Below are 19095 nucleotides of genomic sequence, written 5' to 3' on the forward strand. Positions count from 1 at the left end.
CCTGTCCACCGCCCACCGCCCCCCACTCCCTCACCCCCACCCGCCGGTTCCTCTGCACGGTGACGCGGGCCTGGCGAGCGCTTCTCAGGAGATGAAGAGCTCCATTGTGTTGGCCGGGTATGATGTCATCCCGATGGCGCTTGGCAGCCCAGAACCCCTGGGCCAAAAGAGAGAGAGAAAGAGAGACAGAGAGAGAAAGAGAGAGAGAGAGGCCCGATTGCCCTAAAAGTCTAAAAAAGCTGCCCAACTATCTCCCTTGTGTTTGTTAAGAGTGTGTGTGTGTGTGTGTGTGTATGTGTGTGTCAGTGTAGTGTAATAGCCAAATGATGTGTGTCCACAGCAGAGGGGCATCCACAAGGAGGAGTGTGGGTGGTTAGGGTGGGGGGTCAGAGGGCAGACTTATTCACACCATTGCACGGGGAACACAAAAGAGCCTCTTCCCTCTCTTTCTCCAACTGTGACATCATCTTGCACCTTGCTCCTTGTCTTCATGCTCAAATGGTTATCGGTCCTATGGTGCGGGAACATGAAGAGAAGGGAGAAGGGAAGGGTGGGGGCAACAAAGAAAAAAATAAAGGACACAGAATTAGATTCAGTTTTTGGCCAACAAACTTTTGAGTGTGGTGAGCACTGGAACCTGTATATTTTGTAACGTCCTGCACAATCACTGGTAGGGAGGGGGGAAGACAGATTACATATTATATCCTTTATATTAAACAAAAACCCTTTTGACCACCCCCAAACCCCCCACTAGACCCGAAACTGATGCAAGGGTTTAGGAAATTCCCTGCTTCTGTAAAAACCAGCAGTTACTTTTTACCGAGCACAAAAGAACTTCCCCAAAACGTGTTACACAGTGTGTGTGTGTGTGTGTGTGTGTGTGTGTGTGTGTGTGTGTGTGTGTGTGTGTGTGTGTGTGTGTATTTGTTGGGGGGGGTCAGTAGCCAGTTCCAGAAACAATAAAAATATAATTAAAAAATGTTGTTTCACTTTACATGTTGTTCTCCTCATGCCACCTCCATCATACCCTCCTTTAAATTTATCGCGCTGATAGGAGACCCTTAGGATACCAAACGCTTCATGGCGTTGTGCCGTGGTTCTGTCCAGAACTGGTAAAGAAGAACACAGCGACAAAAAAAAACAACTTGGGGGATGTATGATCACCTATGAACCTGCCCTGTGGCTCGATTTCTCTCCAAGGGAACCCGCTAAACACTAAAATTCATCTTGCTCCGTTATTGGTCCGACAGTCCTATTTAATACCCGAGTCAAGTTCGATGAAACTAAGCCTCCTGTTGTTTCAACTTGCTGAGAGCATGGAGATTACATTTTGGATGATAGACTACATTGATAGCAATTAAGTAATTCAACAGCACTTCAAGTACACATCTGGTCATCCAATTTCTTTAGGGCTATGTCCATACTAGTATGGGCATTTTACACTAGTAGTGTGTCGTTTTTGGCGTTGAAGTTCTTAAAACCTGTACAAACCTATACAATTTATGCATCGGGGGCATTAGTGCAGAGTCCTTTGTGTGATCAGCAATGAAGTACATACATTGCCACAATACAATACGGTCAAGCGAAATAAAATAATACATTCAGATCAGAATTCACCTCCATGTTACCTTGTGGTGCAAGAATTATTTGTCGGAAAGGTCTACGAGTTCAAAGTTGCAATTGAGCGAAGAGAAACAACGTGTACGACGCCTTGTTTTTGAGCACTGCACGGCGTGTCAAGATGGGCACCTTGGCCAGCGCTTAGGGATTTGCCATTTCTCTTGTGAAGGCATCTTCAAGGTGCAGGGTAATCAGAGGTGTACATTTCCAGGTTCAGAAAGTGAGAAAGAGTAAGAGTTCAGAAAGTCCTGTCCTGCTTGTTTTTGTACCTCTTGCCAGCTTTGCCAATAAGCAAATGCAGATGGTTGACCCTGGACTACTTTCTAAACCTGGAAGCTCTGACCCCGGCAGTTAAGCAGAAGGAGAAAAAAAAGAGACACAAAGTACACTGCAACACCAGCCTTAGAGCTTTACCCGGGGGGGGGGGGGGGCACCTCCGCCTGTAATCCTCCACCCCACCTTTCAGCAATGGAATAAGTGCTACTCCTCCACGGTGTCTTTATAGCCGGGGCATTCCACGCGTGTACGGCTAGGTTGAAAGAAATGTGAATAAAATGTCAAACCTCTGATTTTAAGTCAAATTACCAGCTCTGTGCATTTTATAACAGATGGCTTCATTCTGATCTAATTGCAGCCCTATCGCAAATCAAAGCAGTGGGTTGGGGGCACACATCCTGGATCTGGTGCTCCCTGAAAGAGGACAGATCTCTCTTAGCCTTCCAACCGCCCTGCATTTCTGCACACATGCTCACCTGATGGGGCCCTGAAGAGCCCTGAAAGCCATGTGCCTCGCGCAACATTCAGGCCTCTTTACCAATGACCTTTATATTGGATAATGATTGGTTTTCTGTTGGGTTAGGCGTCTAAACTATCCTCTGCAACCCTGAGAAACCATCGCATTTAACCAGCCAGTAAAAAAGACTGAAATTTGGCGAAAGAAATTGCTGGCAAACTGATATGTCCTTCATTTTCCTCACTCCATTGTGTGCCAAGCCCATGTTTCGATACCCAAAAACTTTATCAGGAAACAAAATCTTGAAAGGAACCAAGAACTCTCTCTCTCTCACTCTCTCTAATGGGCTACTGATATGTCTCGTAACCTTTTCGTAACTGGGGAGTCAATCAATATCCATGCTGACCTTCATCAAAGTGCACTGACATACTGAGATTTAAAAACCTTCCCCCGGTTCTCACAGCTGCTTTGAAACACACCAATAGCCATAGGTGCAGGAGCAGCGCGGCTGGCTGGGAACAAAGGTTAATGACTGGTTCAACGGTGAGGACTTTGCCCCTGTGACCGACATCAAACAACAGTCGAATTGAACGCTGAAAAAATGAAATGGCAGACGCATGCATCACAGCAGAATTGTCTGTCTTGTGCCAAAAAAGATAACGTCAGGGATATTTGCATATGTTTTACAGATCAAAACTGTTTCCCAGCTGTTAATATAGTAACCCACAGGATCTTTTCTGCGGCATGATACTTCATGAAGTTTACTCTAAAATGGACAATTAAATGGCTATGCAGTGGTGGGAGAACACGTGTTTTTTTTTGTTTTAGTTAATTGTGTGACATTAAAAATGTAAAGAAGTCAAATCTCAAATTTACCTACCTGCAAATATGCTATGTTGGTGGGACGTAGGCGTAGATCGGAGAATCCAGGTAAAAAAGATATCCATCTTAAAAACGCATTTCCAGTACTCAAACGGTAGAGCCCCATCCTTAACTTTCCATCGTACAGCAAACCTCGCGGAGGCCAGTGTCCAGCCACCCCACCTGACTCACAGCCGTGAATCGAAACCGATGACTAAAATGGAAGGAATCCGCAGGCTTGAACCTGGAGCGCGAGTGTGATCAGCAGATTGCAGAGGTGGCGAGCTTGGATTTCATGGCCCTCCATCAAAAAGGTGAGATATTGAAAAGTGTGCAGTGTTTGTATTATACGATATTTCACCAGGCGTCATCCTAGTACTTTCCGCATACAATTTGTGCATACTTTGGTACCATGGTTTCGGTCAAGCTTCTAGGATGTCTTCCAGGAAAATCACACTTCAGCTGCTGCATGATGATATCACATGGGGCTTGTCTGGAGCAGCATATCCGCCTCGTTTCTGATTTTAGAAAGCAGAAAACAACACCTTCACATCTGACATGCATGCATGCATGCAGTATCATCTATTTGGGGAAGGGTTAAAAAAACCAACAACCCCAAAGCTGATGCCCTTCTCTGAAACACACAAAGTCCAGCTCAATCAATATCCACAAGGAGTAAAAAACGACTCTTTTAGGGAAGATGGCATGACCACAAAGGCTTTCATTCGTGATGCCATACAGAGTTGAAATTGGGAGCAGTTCTTCTCTCCGCATGGATATTCTCATGAGGCCTGAGAATACAGTAGCATTCACTATCTGAACCTCAGTACGTCATTTGTACTCAGCAAAAGTGTATTATCCCTCTTTTTCACTGCATGAAAAACCTGCTAACACCCGCTTACATCTGGCTTTTCTCTTTAGTGGTAAAGGTTACACCCAGCATTGAGTACTAGGACAAATGACCCTGCAATAGTCACAGATTTTTATCAGCTCCAGCTCCGATCGGCAGTGATGGAAACATGACACCTGGGTTGATACGCAAATGTTCGCCCCTTTACCTGCGCGGTGTGACCCACATTGAAGATCCGGACGTTGCCGTGCAAATAGACAGGAATATCCATGTATTATTCGATCTACTTGCTGGGTTCTGAGCCACTCCAGCACCACCCCAAGCTGGCCCATGCGTGGGTGTAGGCATGGATACTCCATGCTGATTCGACTGTTTGTGTTTGGTGTGTTGAACGTGACACAACAGAAAAAAAAAAGAAAGGCATACTCGACCACTGGCAGTGGGAATGGTACAATCACCTATTTTCAGTGGGTTTACACGTGCTTAAAAAAGCCTGCTGAGAGTTACATTGGGAGAAGGATGCTGAGGATGGAGCTGCCAGGCAAGAGGAAAAGAGAAACGCCAAAGAGAAGGTTTATGGATGTGTTGAGGGAGGAAATGCAGGCGGTTGGTGTAAGGGAGGAAGATGCGCAGAACAAAAGGTATTGGAGGCAGATGATCCGCTGTGGCGACCACTAACGGGAGCTGCCAAAGAAGAAGAATTAAGAAGAAGAAGAAGATATTTAACTAACTATTGGCTAACTAACTTACTAACTTATTTTGATGTAAAAATGGTATTGTTGAGGATTTTCACAATAACTGGAAATCGTGCTGTGAAAGAAGGTTTTCTGTTTTTTGACCACCGTTCTGGAGCACCCTAGTGTGAAATGTTTTCTAATTCCACTTAAAAATAAATAAATAATGGAAACCAGCTCTTGTGTTGCAAGATCCTCAATTGCAAGGCTGTACAATTTAATACATTTCAGACAGCACAGCAGCACTGTATTCCCCAGAACAAGCTCAAGGCTCACAGTGAAAGTCAGATTATTAGTAGGCCATAATAATAAGCACTGTTCTACATGTTTTTGACGATTTTAGTAGTTAAAAGGATAGCGGTGTGCTGTTGCAGTAAAAAGAAAGTTCCTGAAACACTGCGTAATTTGCATAAATATCTGACCAAACAAATTTCCTAAAAAAAGTTCAAAAATTGGATGGAAAATCCCAATGTCAAGATAATGCTATGGTACATTTCAACATAAATGTCATAAATCAACACCTTTTGAGTCACAGTCCTTGTAAGTAAAGTAACAAGCACAAGCAAAGACATGCAAAACAAACACACACACACACACACACACACACACACACACACACACGCACACACACACACACACACACACACACACACACACAAAGGAGATCCAAGAGAAGGTTGTGTCGTGGTCATCTTCTCATTGAAACCCACAATGCTGCTCACTTCTAACTAACAACAATACCTGTTCACCCGAATGGTATTAATAAGTAGCGTCTCATAGTCTCGTAGAAATTGATTACGGTATCATCTCATACAAACGTTCTGATAGCTAAACTGAATAAATTAATGTGAGATACTTAACCATGTATTCCATCTCTGGTTTGTATTTTTTTTAATGCTTTTTAATACTCAAATTATTTTTTCACATACTGAAATTAGTCCTCCGTCCTAGTATCTGACGTATCTGGGGGCAATCGCTTAAATTACAAAGCTCTGCGACACATTCACTGCTACCGTACAAAGTTTTATTTTTGGCCGGAGAGCCAAAAACAGGATGCTGAAGAGATTAACTACTTCATTAAGTTTGGTATTGAATGAGAGCACAGAATTGAGTATTGAGGTACTTATGCAATTCGGTTGGTGCCATAAAAAGTATTGAATATCAAAAGCGCTAAGCTTGTGCAGTACTGCTTGTGCAAAATAGACAAATACACACATTCATATTTAGATAGCAAAATTGACATTTTAAGCCACTATTCTTAAATGTTAATTTTAGGAAATTAGCACTTTAGATACCTAGCTTAGAAGTCAAAGATGCTACTTTCCCTATCAACATGACCCACGCCTACACAGTAGCATCTCCATGCAAACAAAATGGTAATATACACAAAGGCGTTATCATGGTCAAATGGTATCTGCTACACTCGACGAATAGGCTCTGCTTATGTTATACCAATGGTATTCTCACTGTGCTTAAAATGCAGTCCAGGAAAAAGGTTTACGTGTTCCATTTTCCAGGTGGCTCATCCGGTGAAGCACATACTATTAAGGCAAAGTCCTTCCCACAGCCAGCCCGAGTTTGAATCCAGCCCAAATCCCTTTAATGGAAGTCCTCTCTACACTGTTCTATCTAATAAAACAACAATCCTTAAAAAGTTCCTTTTCAGGAAACTGGCATTATGGTCACACGCTTGTTAGTGTATTTTTGAACATGTTTTGAGATACAGCCGCAAGCGACAAATCAGGGGTTCAACCCTTTCTGCGCTCAACAGAATGCAGCAGCTCAATAGCGCAACATTAAGGCAGCAACGAGCGCGTTTCGAGCTTCAAAAAGCCGAGCAAAGTTACTTCATCTAGTTAACTTATTTTTAAAGAAGGAGTGAGACTCATCACACACTTGTATCATCACGATGTATGCAGCATTTCAATAATTGTGCACTCAAAGTTCTGACATTGGCACCTCCCTTAACTGTTTTCAACAAAATTTGGTGTGTACGTTAAAGACATAGTGTTGGATGTCTCCTCTGAGATTAATCAGGGTTGCTCTAAGATAGCTTGAGTTATGGCCTATTTCCTGCTAAGCCCAGCCCTGTGCAAAGATATTTTTATTGATGTCGGCCATGTTTTTGGATCGATCTTGCTCAATTATGATATAATTGTGTCTCTCAATCCTGTAATATACAAAATTTGGTGTTGATACAGTTCAAATCCAAAAAGCCTCTTGGACCAAAAAAGACTGCCATAATGGATTTTTTACTGCGATTTGAATAACGTGAAAAACAGTAATGTGAACATATTTTTTGGTATTTTGACTGTATCAACACCAAATTTGGTATACAGCATTGTGGGACTGAGATACACATTTCTCTTATAAATGAGCAAGATCGGTCCAAAACATGGCCAGAGCACATTGAGCTGGACTTGTGTGTCAAATTTCAAGTTAGTCCGGGTCATGCTGTGAGGGCATGACCTTTCCAGAATTGCGCTTTTGGGCGTTAATTACAGCGCCACCGTCTGGAAGATTTGGCTCATGTTCCCTGAAAAGCATAATCATTTCCAGTTATTGGGCTAAGTTTCATGTTTCGAGTTCATTCCAGCTCACAGCAATTTGAGATGCGGCATAATTCAACAGAGAAGAAGAAGAATAAAGCAGCATGAAAACAATAGGGTTCTACTAGTTGGGGTTTGAACCCTAATAACAGTAAAATTACATTTTAACTTCTTCTTTCAATTGCTGCTTTGTATCTAAAGTGTAATGTTGGCTACAGTAGGTTTCCAGCAACTTCCTGTTTGTAGTCTATGTTGTTGGATGTCGACATAAAACCAAAAAAAAAACATGGTCTTGAAAAAATTATTTTTACGGTGAAACATTTAAAAACTGCTGTTGACAATATTGTAAGCTTCACAGTTTCAATTTAACAAACATGTATTTTTAGGGGGGCTAAAACATTTTGCCCCATTTAACATCATTAAAGGCCATGAGAAGCTGCAGCAGAGTGGTACCTTTCTCGGTAGTAAACAGTTCAGTGAGATTGTGCTATGAAATGATGGCAATGTTTTAATAAAGCCTAGGTCTAAAAAAAACTGCCCATGTTAAAATCTTCGACATTAGAAGATTCGCTGTACACAGCTTAACCAACCACAACTTCATAGTCAAACCTCGAGGAGTACACCATAGACCGGATTGGCAAGTCCGACAATTCTTTAGAACTGTGTTTTGTGAGACATGCTGGTGTCTCATCCTGCTTTCGAAAGGACTCAAGATACACTGTAGGTGTGTGAGTGGTTGGCAGGGATAATAGCTTTACATCAGCTATGATTGATGAACCTAGATATCCCATGTCCCTCAGGTACCTTGTGGTCAGAGAATGACACCTGAGAGACAGGATTTAGATTTTGGTTACTAGTTGATATTCAGTCGCCAACAGTAACCAGTAACAATTTTAATTTTATTAATTAAAATGTATTAGGTACGAGTACATATTTATTAGATACTAGTAACTATTACAATATAACTAGTAACAATCGCAATGTTACTCATTACCATCATGTCATTGAGTCCTATGGGGCCCCGTGTTTCAGATATTAAATATTTTCATCCGGCTGGTATCTATAATGTTTGTTACTAGTATCTATTTCCATTTTACACTATTAATTGAGTACTATTGCTTATTCATTAGTGACAAGTGCCTTTTCCCATTTTTACTACTCACATCTTTATATTTACGAATAACATTTTCAATTACAGGAAGTTCAAGTTCAAGAGATTATTTGTCACATACATACACATACGGTCGTACATATATGCAGTGAAATGTCATGACACCCGGTGATTACGCACAATAAGCTCTATAAGCTCGAAAAATACTGAAATGTGCGTAATCGACACACGGTGCTCGTGCAGGCGGCCGCAAGGGGTGTTAAACTATCAACAAGCAGTTTTGTCCAGTAATTACTCATGACGGGTAAAAAAAATACATTGCTACTTAATATTTACTCGTAAAATTGTAATAGATACTAGTAACAATCGGAATAGATACTAGTCAGAGGCAAATATTTAATATTTCAAACATAGAGCCCCATAGGATTCAATGAAAAAATTGTCCAAATTGTTACTTGACACATCACAATAGTTACTAGCAACTATTGCAATAGTTAATAGTATATTTTTACTTTTAAAAAGTGTCTAGTTTTTCCTCTGGGATAATGTTAAAACGGCTTGCCATACATCTGCTTCCAATACACACACACACACACACACATACATACACAAATATATTTTAGAGTGTGAACTGTTGACACACAGGGTTGTTTATTTATACGTTTGTTTTGCCAAATGTTTCTGTTATTTTGTCATTTGTGTTGTTACTGCACAGTGACTTTTTTTATAATGATGACTTTGTTGTTATTGTTGTGATGTGAGCTGTTGACACACTGCATTTCCCTCCAAAGACGAATAAAGTGTCTGTCTGTCTGTCTGTCTGTCTGTCTGTCTGTGATCATATAATCTCTCTGTTTTTTGTTTTTTTTTGTGAACTGTGGATTTTGAATAACCATTCAGACCAATTAAAAGTAGGCCACAACTCTGATACTTGTACTTGTTCTGTCACTATGGCAGAACCATAGAAGCAACTCAAACTGATCTTACCGAGGGCATATTTTATCAATGACAGCTGAGGCAGTGCAACCTATATGTATGACGTCATCCATCTATACTTTAAACACGATCGATCACGCATAGATCGAACAGAACCGTCATATGAAAGTGAAATTAAGAAATGTATCAGACGTGTTAACATTCCCAACAGAACAAGCGGTGCCTATAAGCTTTGTAGATTATATAACGGTATCTAAAACGTTACCTCTATCACATTTTTGGAAACTCACCGTTAGGACAATTGGTCGTCCAAAAAAACCCCCAAAAAAACACCGTTTCACCATCCAAAGTCAGCGATCGTGGTTTTTTCAGACCAAATATGAGAAAAAGTATTTAAATGTTTTAATTAATCCAGAACAAATATGAGCCGTAAAGTTATAAAAAAAGAAGGAGATTCGGCTGATGAGCACCAAACTTGTGCCGTAAGAGATGAGGTCATCGCGGTAAAAATAAAAGGATGACGTCACCGCAGCCGCTCTTAAAGGTACAGGCACTGGATAAAGGGGATGCGTTCGGGATGAAAGGTTCGACTCTTGTGGCAGACTCGGTTCTTGACGGGTGACTCGAAAAAAGAGTCGTTATATTTCGTTCGTTTGATTCAGCTGGTATAAACTAAAGTCAGAAGATTCTGTTGGCTCCGAGTTCCGAGATCCGAGATCAGTCACATGCGATGTGAATGATTTCAACTGCCCTTTCCCCCCACATTGATTTTGTCATCAGAACTTTATTTTCAGTTTATGAGCCGAACGTTCACTCGCTCTTCCGCTCTTTTGCTGGAGTGATTCCCAACTCCATCATAGTTTAAAAGATTCGTTCGCGACGACAAGGTCGTTTACGAGTCTCGCATTACTAGCGTTGAACTTTAGGTTACGTAAGTAAAAGAAGGCCAACCGTCCAGGGTTCGTTCTTCAACCGCGATGCACATGAGTGATTTGCCCAACAGTAAATACTCTAAAGTCATTTCTACAGGTACGGAAAGCTGTGGCCTCTACATTTTCTCAGTGAGCATAGTGCATAACGTAACATGACTCTTACAAAATATTAATTCGATCCATAATGTGCTGAATTTATAAACATTTTATTTAAAAAAAAAAAACATAATACTCAGATATTTCTCGTCATCATCCCTCGTGATATGAATATTTCTCAGTGAAAGCATCTTGTGGTCTGTTATGAAGATGCCCATATCCCTACGATTTCCTATATAGACTGAGATTTCAGATATAAACTGATGACTCAGTCATCGGTTTTGAACAGCCATGGCAATTCAAAACCATGAACAAATAAACTAAACTTCACAAAACGGCTTACTGGGTGGGGAATTTGTTCTGTCATTTTGAATGCATTTTATTTTATTTCAGTTATCACTAATACTATTCACTTGCATGTTGAATAAACAAAAACAAGCATATGCATATCGGCAATTATCTTACACATTGAATATAGTTGAGTATGTGACAAATAAACCCCTTGAATCTTGAATTTTGAATAAAAAAGATCTCTGCCTTTATAATCACTTCGCCACCTGTGAAACTTAGTGTGGATATTGATAATTGATAGTTTTAGATGAGTTATGACAATGATATGATCATGACACGATAATCAACATGGTTTATGTAAGACATATTACAGGAAATGTCAGTGAAAATCCCTTTTTCTGATTCCTGACAATCAAGATAACTTTCTTAATTTTGTTGTGTTACAGCAGTCTCATTTTCTTTGGCTTTTTCAAAAGTAATTGATTAAGAAAACACAGATATATTGCATTTCTTTTACAATGCGGTTATATTTTGATTTATTGAAAACTCAATGGATCAAGTTAATTCTTAAATGAAGCAAATTAAGGCATTCTCAGGGAATCTTTCCACGGCCTAGTGATAAATAGTGGCTAAGTCAAGTGAGGACATCAGCATTGAGTAACCCTGTTTTGGAATGCAACTGTTCCAACAACTCAAGTTTAAATTGTATTATTGTAAATATGTTAATATATGCAAAAATTAAGTGCCACAGTAATATCCCAACTTCCCGTTGTTCGATTGAAATAGATCATTCAGTTGCATAGAACAACATTATTATCCATCATTACAAATTTTAAAGTTTATTTGGTGTTTTTAAATAGAACTCTTTTTATTATGACCATTTTTATTATTGTCAAACCATTTTCATTTACAAACAACAAAGGCGTAATTGAGCCATAAAAAAAACCTAAAAAAACACACACAACACGGGTATATATTTTTGATCGGATCTCTTTTTGACAACTATGAGACATTACCATTTGTGCCCAGGTGTTTTGTGCCCGACCGTCTGTTCGTCCTGCCTGACCTGCGGTCCGAGGTTCTCCAGTGGGCCCACAACTCCCGACTCACCTGCCACCCGGGGATCCAGCGGACGAAGGAGGTCGTCCAGCGTTGCTTCTGGTGGCCCTCCCTGGGTGAGGACCTCCGACGGTTCGTCAATGCCTGCCCCACCTGTAACCAGCACAAACTCTCTCTTCTTGCTCCTGCTGGTCTCCTACACCCACTGCCGGTTCCTCATCGCCCCTGGTCTCACATCTCTGTGGACTTCGTCACCGGTCTGACACCGTCTAGCGGCAACACTACCATCCTGACCGTGGACCGGTTTAGCAAGATGGCTCACTTCGTGCCTCTACCGAAGCTCCCGTCGGCCAAGGGCACCGCCGAGCTATTATTGTACCACGTCGTCCGCCTCAATGGCATCCCGGTAGGTGTTGTATCCGACCGGGGTCCCCAGTTCGCTCTGTCTTCGGGAGGGAGTTCTTTGCGCTCCTGGGGGCCACCGTCAGCCTGTCCTCAGGGTACCACCCCCAGTCCAACGGCTAAACCGAGCGGAAGAACCAGGAGATGGAGACAGCCCTTCGCTGCATGACATCGCAACACCCGTCGTCCTGCTCCGAGCAGCTTTTGTGGGTGGAATATTCCCACAACACCCTGACCAGTTCGGCCACAGGCCTCTCCCCCTTCCAGTGCGCCTACGGCTTCAACCGCCTCTGTTCCCGGCCCTTGAGAAGGAGGCTTCCTGCCCGTCCGTCCATGCCTTCATTCGCCGGTGCCGCAGGACCTGGACCCGGGCCCCCCTCCTCCGAGCCGCTGGCCGCAACGCCTCTCCCAGGCCCCAGAGTACCAGCCGGGCCAGAAGGTCTGGCTCTCCACCTGGGACCTCCCCCTTAAGGTGGAATCCAAAAAGCTGGCGCCTCGGTTCATCGGCCCGTTCATGATCGAGAAGGTCGTCAACCCGGTGGCAGTGCGGCTCAAGCTCCCCAGGTTCATGCGCGTCCATCCCACCTTCCATGTGTCCAAAGTTAAGCCGGTCCGGGAGAGTGGTCTGGTCCCCTTGGCGCCTCCTCCGCGGTTCATTGACGGGGGTCCTGCCTTTTCTGTCTGCCGTCTCCTACGTTCCCACCGGCGTGGGAGACGCCTGCAGTACCTGGTGGATTGGGAGGGTTGCGGCCCGGAGGAGAGGTCCTGGGTCCCTGCGAGGCACATCGTGGACCACACCCTCATCAGGAGGTTCCATCAGCGCCATCCTGACCAGCCATCCAGACCAGCCCTCCAGACCGGGTCAACCCTCCCGACCGCAGACCCCACCACCTCTCTTGTCTGCGTCCTCCAGCGATGTTTCAGAGGCGGAGGATGTCGACCCTGGGGGTCCCTCCTCCGATGAGGATTATGTGGCCCATTTAGCGGAGGACGTGGAGATGGACGGGGTCTCCGCTCCCCGCTACAGACTACGTATTCTGCCTGCCACTCCGCCTGTCTTCTGTCTGCACTCCTCGTTATCGAACCTGCCTGTCCCCGACGATGTATCCTGCCTGCCCCCTGACATTACCAAATATCCCTGCCTGTCTTTGTGCTGCAATTGGGTCCTAACCACACCCGTTACACGTTCTGGCAATTTGCCAGAAATTATACTACTGTGGTGTAAATTCTAGCCACTCAAGATAGTTGCGTGGGGTGGGATAGCTCAGGTTAAACAGAGAATACAACAACTGTCACTTAGTCTAAGTCTATTGCATAGAAGATCGATCAGCAGGGAGCCCTCCACAAATCACACGGTAAAGAGCTTCTCACCCATGGAGGTCACATGAACTGTTACTGTGAGGGTGTCACAAAGGCAGTTGCTGAGGGTGTTACAAAAATTAAAGGGTCACTTTAATCAGTAGTTTGTCAGTCGCATCAATATTTTTCCATTGCATTCCCCACTTTGATCAATCTTGTAATCAACACATATAAATGAAAAATAACGTTCACACTGTTGCCAACACATCATTGATATATAACGTTCACACAGCTGGCACTTCTCCTTCCGGCATGGGCCCATTGTCGTCCGAGTCGTCATCGGCATAGGGAGGGACCCATTCGATTAGTATGGCAGTGATTTGGCCTTTGAGGACAATTTTATTCTCCAGGGTCCTGCTGACGAGTTTACGCAACACAGGAATAATACAACAAAATGTGAACCCAAAAACTGTGAGAACAGATACAAATATCATAACGTATTTGGCTAACATTGCTCGGTAACTACCAAACAGATTCTCCAACCACCCAGTCCGTTCAAACTGCCCGTGTTCTGCATTTTCCTTCATGTCAATGGCCAGGACTTCCAGCTTTTTGAGGGCCTTTGTGAACAACCCATCCAGGGACGTGTGGTTGGGGATCATGGTGAGGCAGGAGCCGTGGCTACCATGACCGTCAGAACTGTGAGCATTGGGCGCATCCCTTCCGCTTGGCATAGTGGTTTCCACGGCTGCATTGTATAAGGCTGGTTTGCTAAGGGCCAGGTTTTTGCCGACTGTATGTGACGGGAGTCCCTATTGGATTCTGTCAGACTTCCCCCTTTTGCCGTGACCGTCCTCATACCGCTGTCTAGCAAGGTGCTGCGGCCTACGGCTGGCTCTTCTCCATCTCCTCCGGGGGTTCCGCGGCCCTCCAACAGTGGCTGGCATGGATCCAGGTGGCTCTTTCTGTGACCTTCACTGCAGAAGCTGTGACGAGCAGGATCTGGTATGATCCTCTCCCACTGGGGGCGCTCCACCTTTTCCTCCGGAAGTCCTTGACCACTATCCAATCTCCGGGTTGGAGGTTATGGAGTGGGCCCTCCGCAGGGGATGGTAGGGCAGCTTTAACCTGTAGGTGGGTTTGTCTAAGCACAGTGAGAAGGTTACGACAGTAAGTCATCATTACATAATCTTTTCCTTCTAGTGTTTGGGGACCAGTGGGTGCGGCCAAGCCTGTGTTCATGGGCCGGCCATGCAGGATCTCATATGTTGATAATCCTGTGGAGGGGGATAATGCAGTTGCACATAGCGGTTAGTACAAATGGTAGACACGTCACCCAGTCCTCTGTCCTCCATTGCCTTAGTCAGTTTGTTTTTTAATGTACCATTAGCGCATTCCACCATTCCTCCGCTCTGGGGGAGGCAGGCGCAGTGTGTTTTGAGATTTACATGTAGGTAGGCTGCTAATTGTTGGAGGGTGCCATTTACCAAATGTGGGTCATTATCTGAGGAGATTTTCCAGGGAATCCCTCACATAGGAATGATCTCCGTAATCAGTGCCTTGGCTACTGCTGCCGCATCGGCCTTGGCTGTCCGGAATACTTGTATCCATTCTGTTTCAGTTCGTCAACATCAACGGCTCCTCCTCCCCCCATGTCCCAGTCAACCATGGCGTCCCTCAAGGCTCTGTGCTTGGTCCAACACTCTTCATCATCTACCTGCCTCCCCTCGGCCAGATCATTCGTCACCATGGTCTCAACTTCCACTGCAACACTGATGATACACAGCTTTATCGCAGCACCTCACCATCCACTCAGTTCCCCCGACAGTCTCTGGTCAACTGCCTCCATGCCATAAAAACCTGGATGACAACAAACCTACTCAAACTCAACACCAAAAAGTCAGAGCTCATGGTTGTGGCCCCAAAGCCGCTGCTGCGGAAGGTTGGAGATCTCCTCCTCCTCGTTAATGGCTGTTCGATACCTGTCCGACCTCCACCAGCACACTCGCGGTCCTCAGACATGGGTCTGCTGTCCATCCCCCATATCAGGTTACGAACTTTCGGGGACAGAGCTTTCAGCGTGGCAGCCCCCACCCTCTGGAACTCTCTCCCTCCCATAATCTGTAATGCCCCAACCCTGGACACTTTCAAAACAACCCTCAAGACCCACCTTTTCACCATGGCCTTTCCCCATTAGGTAGTTAGTTTAGCTATTCCTTTGTTTTTGTTTTGTTCCCCTCGCCCTTAATCTGTCCCGCCCCCCACCCCCGTCCCTCTCCTGTAAAGCGACCTTGGGTTTTTTGAAAGGCGCTATATAAATTTAAGTTATTATTATTATTATTATTATTATTATTATCATCATTATTATGAAAATACGTCAATCACTACTAGGCAATGTCGCTTACCTCAGCATGGGTTGAGGGTGACAAAGTCCATCATCTGGTGGTTTCACAGTGCATCTGGCACCGGTGTCGCGGCCGGCACCGTTGTTTGGCTGCAACAAATTTTGTTAATGGTACAAATTAAACATTTTTTACAAATATTTGTAGAGTAATTTGTAAATCCCCCTCCCGTTATATTCCAATGCTTCTGTATTTCACTCACCATTCCCCCTTTTGACAAGTGGCCCTTCCCATGTGTCAATTTCGCATGATAAGGGTATAAACATTTTTGGGAGGAAGGGCTTACCATTTTGCCCCTCCCATATCCCGTTTACCTGGGCCACCATTTTTCTTCCATGTGGCTCGCTCTTGTTTCCCTGGGTTCTGTTGGAATTCTTTGAGGTTTTCCCACGATGGGGTAGTTTCTACAGCTGGTGCCTGCAGTGTGTGTGGTTGCTTTTTCCGTGTGGCATGTTTTTTGTTGGCCCAGTCATTCCCTTGTGCAATTGGATTAGTTGCCCTGGTGTGCGCTGCCCATGACCTTGACCTGTTCTTTGTTTAGTATTGGGTTGCCATCTGATTTCAAAAAGCCCCTTAACTTCCACAGGGCACCAAAGTCGTGAACGACCCCGCAAGCATTTCGGCTGTTGGTGCTGAGGGCCTTTTTCAGGTCCTCAAACGCCACGTCTGGGTCGTCAGTCCATTTTACTTTGTCCTGGCCCCACAGGTAATGACTGTGGCCATATCCTGAAGGGGCTGTGTCGGTCTTGCATAGTCAGTTATCCAGCTCCTGCAGTAACCAATGCAGCCTAAGAATGACATTAGCTGTGTTTTTGTTCAAGGGCAAGGTATTTTTAGAATCGTCTCCACTCTCTCGGGGCCTATTTCCTTCCCTTTTTCTGAGGGGATGTGACCTAGATATGTCACTTCCTGATGAGCTATTTGTAGTTTTGATTTTCTTACTTTGTGGCCATTTTTTGCAAGATATTTTAGTAATAATACTGTGTCTGCCTCACAGGCTTGCTGGGTTGGGAGCATATTAATAAATTGTCGACATATTGGATTAGTGTGCTGCTGTATTTGAACGTGAAACCATCAAGGTTTTCACCTAATGCCGCACTGAATACTGCGGGGACTCCACATACCCCTGGGGCATGCGGGTCCAGGTATAACATTTACCTTTAAATGTGAACGCAAACCACTGCTGAGACGTCTCTTCACCGGTAAACTAAAGAACGTGTTTGCCAAATCAATCACAGTAAACACCTTCGCATCACCGGGTACTTGGGCCAGTATGGTAGTGGGATTACGGACCACTGGTGCGGGGCAACGGACAGCATCATTTACCCCCCTTAGGTCCTGTACAAAATGCCAATTCACCACATCCGCCTTGCGGACTGGGAGTATGGGTGTGTTACATGAGGAAGTGGGGCATGGTATCACAATTCCTCTTTCTAATAACGAGTCAAAAAGGGGTGTAATGCCGATCTCAGCCTCCCTTTTTACTACTACTGCGGTTTGCATGGCCTGTACAAAGATTTTGGGTGTACTTGTAGTGGGGTGGCTCCAGCCATTAGGTCCACATTGTGTTTGTCCTGAGCCCACAGGTGCTCTGGGACTGAGGCCAGGAGCACCTCTTGAGCTTCTGTCAACACCCACTGTAGGGGCCCTGTGGCGGAGTCATAATCTTGTTTGCTTGGCACCAGGTGTATGGTTCGGCGGACGGGGAACACCCAGTTCATAGGTTCTCTGTAGACCCAATCCCCCAGTCCGTCGAACCGATCCATCCACCATCCCAGATCCTCCCAATCCTGGGCAGGATCTTTTCGTAACGATACGTGGGGTATGCTTACTGGTTCATCGAAAAATGTAAACTCTTCCTCATCCAATCCTGCACTTGCCATCACTCGTGTCTCACCCCAATAGAGATATTAAGCCCTAGCTAGGGTTGTCACTTTCCCTTTTTTTAATCCATTTTGCTCAATCTCGGGGTCTGCTTTGGCAACTAGAAATGCTGTCACATGTAAATGTTCTGCGGGCATGACATCTCCTCCCAGACATACTCTATGAGCATGTTGTAATAATTTTGTCGTAACTGACCTTGGACCATTCATTTCTAAATCCCAGGAATAATACAACAAGGGGGACCCTGAGCTGAATTTGGCCATATGATAAGAGGGGTACACGTCCCTCACCACATGTACTCTTGTCCTATTGCATACAACCAAAATACCTAACGCACACATTAAATCTCGACCACACAGATTTATAGGGCAAACTGCTAACCGTATGAAAGAGTATTCCCCTCCCTGGCCAGGGCCCTCTCCCTCCCCATCCTCCACGAGAACGGGGACAGTGAAAGGCTTCACCATTTTGGTCCCTCCGGCCCTGATGGTACAAATAGTTTGTCCATTCAGGGCCGGGATGGGCGTCAGTTCAGACAGCCATATGACAGAATGCCCTGCCCCGGAATCTACCAAAAACTTTAACTTTTGTTGCATTATCAAGAGTGAAATTACGGGCAGCTCGGTGGCTGCAGTTCATAGGAAAACGATAAATGTCCATCGCTGGTCAGACGACGATGTGTGCATGTTTTTGAGGTTTTGTTTTTCCCTACTGACGTGAGGTGGAGGAAACCCCATGTGAGCACATGCAAACTCCACACAGAAAGGCTCTTTTTTGGGAGACAACCCACCGGAGCACGGTGCCAACAGCGCCCCAGGTGGGAATCGAACCCAGGACCTTCTAGCTGTGAGGCAGCAGTGCAATGTACTGCGCCACCGTGCGCCACCAAAGCGTGTGTTCCCTGACCGGGAATCGAACCCAGGCCGCGGCGGTGAGAGCGCTGACTTTTCTGTGTGCCTTGTGGAGTACTCTGGGGAGTACTCCACAAGGCACACAGAAAAGTAAAGTGCATCTCCCTCTCATCTCTGTACCTTCAGTGACACAGGATGCTCTAATATGCTGATATTGAGATGACTGGGCTGCACATTACGAATGATGAGAACTATCCCTGCAGCCTGACATTACTGAGACTCTGTTGTTTTGATTTTGGTGCTGCTGAATTTAGTGGATTCACCAAAATTTGAAATAATCAGTTTCAAGTCACTTATTAACATGCCATAAGAGGCCAGATGTGCAGCACAAGGGAACCATATTTTTCCTTTCTTTTCCCCCAAAAATATCGACAGGGTTTAGCACTGCCCATTTATACCAGACCCTGTTGACATGGATTACTCAT

General features: G+C 44.6%; 1 long non-coding RNA gene across 1 annotated transcript; it reads right to left on the bottom strand.

Moving 5' to 3' along the window:
* Positions 1-51: 51 nt before the first annotated feature.
* On the bottom strand, positions 52-9882 carry LOC307246294. The gene is made up of 3 exons (XR_013844699.1): positions 9685-9882; positions 3234-3732; positions 52-511 (listed from the first exon to the last, which is right to left on the bottom strand). It is a non-coding gene; the product is annotated as an uncharacterized lncRNA (long non-coding RNA).
* Positions 9883-19095: the final 9213 nt, after the last annotated feature.

The sequence above is a fragment of the Zeus faber genome (genome assembly GCF_960531495.2).
Source record: "Zeus faber genome assembly, chromosome: 21".
Lineage (NCBI taxonomy): Eukaryota > Metazoa > Chordata > Actinopteri > Zeiformes > Zeidae > Zeus > Zeus faber.